This window comes from Amphimedon queenslandica, unplaced genomic scaffold, assembly GCF_000090795.2.
Source record: "Amphimedon queenslandica unplaced genomic scaffold, v1.1 AMPQUscaffold_12878, whole genome shotgun sequence".
In the NCBI taxonomy this organism is placed as follows: domain Eukaryota; kingdom Metazoa; phylum Porifera; class Demospongiae; order Haplosclerida; family Niphatidae; genus Amphimedon; species Amphimedon queenslandica.
The window spans coordinates 41984-45406 of NW_003546886.1; the positions used below are offsets into that span (position 1 = coordinate 41984).

Here is a 3423-nt window from a genome sequence, read left to right on the forward strand (position 1 = left end):
TATATGTATAGAAAAGTGTTATAAAAATTGAGAATTCTCTACTTGACATTTTTAGCAAAATTTGGCTGACGCCACATTACCATAGTACAGGGACTNTGAACTGATTTTAGCAACTTTAAAAATTCGTATAGAACCAAATTTTGATCAGAATCAGCTCAAACTTTTTACACAAAATAAGAACATGTATATGCATCAGAAAATGTTATAAAAATTGAGAATTCTCTACTTGACATTTTTGGCGAAATTTGGCCAACACCCTTGTATTACAGAGACTTTGACCCAATTTTGAGCAACTTTAAAAATTCATAAAAATCCAAATTTAATCAGAATCAGCTCAGACTTTCTACACAACACAAAAACATGTATATGCATCACTAAATTCCATATACAGAAGTACTTTAGTAATCAGAGAATTGTGGTAAATAAATATCACAGTATGTTATATCAGTCACTGAATTCTCATCATTTTACTAATGATGTAATGTACATGTATACAATGTACGTAACATCTAGTAGGTCTACATGTACATGTAACCTGTTCCTTTATCCCTTACATGTATTAGTTTCTTTCTCTCCCATTCCTGAAAGAGCTCAGCCGTCCTCTCTTCAACTAGTTTATCTTCAGCAACAATCTTCATCTGGAGACTACCAGTCTAGAGGAAGAGATTAAAAATAATTAAACATACTACATGTACTGTAATACATGTACATTGATGTGTACTTGTATAATGTCTTATTGTAAATATTAATATAACATTAATACCATACACTGATACTATGACATGTACATGTCATAATATCATTAACGTCATTAACATGTCATTAATGTATAGTTGCAGCAAAGATCAAAGGCCTAACAGTTGTGATAAAACCTACAGAACACTCCCACCAATACCACAGTGTGATAATTATAAATAGCACACTCATTTGTTTAATGTGCAGCAGTGTGATATCAGTGATAGCAGAGCACGTGCAATCTTTGCTGGAACTATACACTAAAACAATTAATACATGTGGCGTCGTGTGCTATTTGATTTATCCGCACTCGCGTGCTATTTGATTTATCCGCACTCGCTTCCAGTCTCGTCGCTAAAATAGCACACTCGGCCTTCGGCCTTGTGCGCTATTTTTAGCGACTCGACTGGAAGCTCGTGCAGATAAATCAGATAGAACACGCCGCCCCATGTATTAACTATTACTTATTACTGACATTACACATGTACATGTAAATGTACATGTACAGGGATTTTTACATTAATTTTTTTGGCATTTTTACATTAATTTTTTGGCATTTTGCAATCAAAATTTTCAATAGTGAAACGTTTAGTAATACATGCGTGGACAAATTTGCCAATTAAAAGCTGGCCTAATGTATTTATCAAGCAAAACCATCAAAACGAGACACCTACGGTGCATGGCCTCGCCCCTATAGCTGCTATGGTGCATGCCCGCACTTCAATAACTGTTTGATTATCAGCATGAAGAGAGTCTGCTCAACACTAGCTTCCTACAGTTGCACTTGCTCTTGAATACCTGCAGAAGTAGCAGCACTGCAGCACATACATGCAAGCAGCTCCAGCCCCTCCCATGCATGTAGATTGAAAGGTGTGGCATGACTGGAATGAGTGGCACTGTGGCAGCAAGAAGACCATGTGAGAAAGAAGCTTCACTTTTTCTTTACTAATCAGCAATATATGATAAACTTGCTGACAAAAAAGTTGCTGCCTTTGTATATTTGAGATAGTATAGGTACTTTAGTACCTATAACCCAGCAAGTTGTTGCTCTAGCGCTTCACAAACGAGTGACCTCAACAATTTCAAGTAAGTATAACTCTTCATCAAGTAAGATTTAGAGAAATCTGTTCATAATTTTTGAAGGCCAAGTTCTAATCTACTGAAAAATGCTACCAGCTATCTCTAAAGTGCCAACACAACGGAACTTGGCCCAACTACTCGATTTTCTTACTTTGAAGCTTCTGTACCTAGCACTTGTATTTGAGCAACACAAAACAGTTAATAAAGACTTTTCCACATCAAAAAGAAAGATCTAGGAGTTTAGAACACGCTGTGCTAAAGTTATTGTTTATTAAAAACAAATTTCAGTTGTACAGAATGAATGAATGAATGAATGACAGACACACACAACAACTACCTATACCTCGCGTAGGCGAGGCCAATAAAGTAGCGCTAAATCACACGACAGTCACATAATTTCAATTACCTGATTGAGTGACTCCAGAGTGAAGTACATGGCAGAGCAGGAGGTGGAGAGAGGCAGGTATTGCTGGGAGACTCTGTCAGCTTCAGCCATTACAGTATCAGTCTCCTCCATCTTCCTCTGAACTTCTGCAGCCTCTTCCTTAAGAGTCTCAAGCTCAGTAATGATTCTAAAAATAGACACAACAAAGATTACATCATGTAATAATTGTTACTATAATTAGATGTATTGTTACTATTATTAGTGATAATTCTAAAAATAAATACATTAATGATTACATCATGTAATAGTTGTTACTATATTTAGATGTGTTGTTACTATAATTAGAAGTTGCTACATGTATAATTAGAATTGGGGATACCTGTTGTCGTCTAGGATAGGACAGGGTTCAGGATTGGGTCGTAGCTCTCAACGTCCTAGAGGGATTGAGTATGAAATAATGAGAGTGTTTCGTGACAGGGTTCTTAGTTCTAAAAAAAATCCAAAAATATTCCCACTGTTGGAAAAAATTCAGAAAAAATTCCAAAAATAAAAATAAAATAATTCAAAAATATTTCCATGATCTCGTAAAAAAATCCGAAAAAATTCCAAAAATATAACAAAAATAATCAAAATATTATGACACTCATAATAAAAAAATTCAAAAAATACAAAAATTAAATTTAAGAAAGCTAAAAATATTCCCATGCTTTCTGAAAAAATCAGAAAAATTTTGAAAAACAAAAATAAAATAATCTGAAAATATTCCCACACTGCCAAAAAATCAGAAAAAATCGAAAAATATAATAAAACTATTCTGAAAATATTTCCATGCTCGGAGAAAAAATCAGAATAAATTCCAAAAATTAAATAAAAAAAATCTGAATAAATTTCCACACTAATGAAAATTTTTTTTTAATTCCAAAAATAAAATTAAAAAATTCAAAAATACTCCTACACTCATAAAAAAGTACAAAAAATTTCAAAAATTAAATAAAAATTCAAAAATATTTCTACGCTCTCGAAAAAAATCAGAAAAAATTCCAAAAATAAAATAAAGTAATCAAAAAATATTCCCACACTCATGAAAAAAAATACAAAAAAATTCCAACAATTAAATAAAAAGAATCCAAAAATATTCCCACGCTCTTAGAAAAATAAAAAAAAATTAACTCAAACTTTATACACAACATAAGGACAAGTACGTCTATATGTATCAGAAAATA

The 3423-nt window shown here is 32.7% G+C and overlaps 1 long non-coding RNA gene across 1 annotated transcript; it reads right to left on the bottom strand.

Moving 5' to 3' along the window:
* Positions 1-567: 567 nt before the first annotated feature.
* On the bottom strand, positions 568-2692 carry LOC109586414 (uncharacterized). Its single transcript, XR_002187022.1, has 3 exons — positions 2580-2692; positions 2222-2387; positions 568-653 (listed from the first exon to the last, which is right to left on the bottom strand). It is a non-coding gene; the product is annotated as an uncharacterized LOC109586414 (long non-coding RNA).
* Positions 2693-3423: the final 731 nt, after the last annotated feature.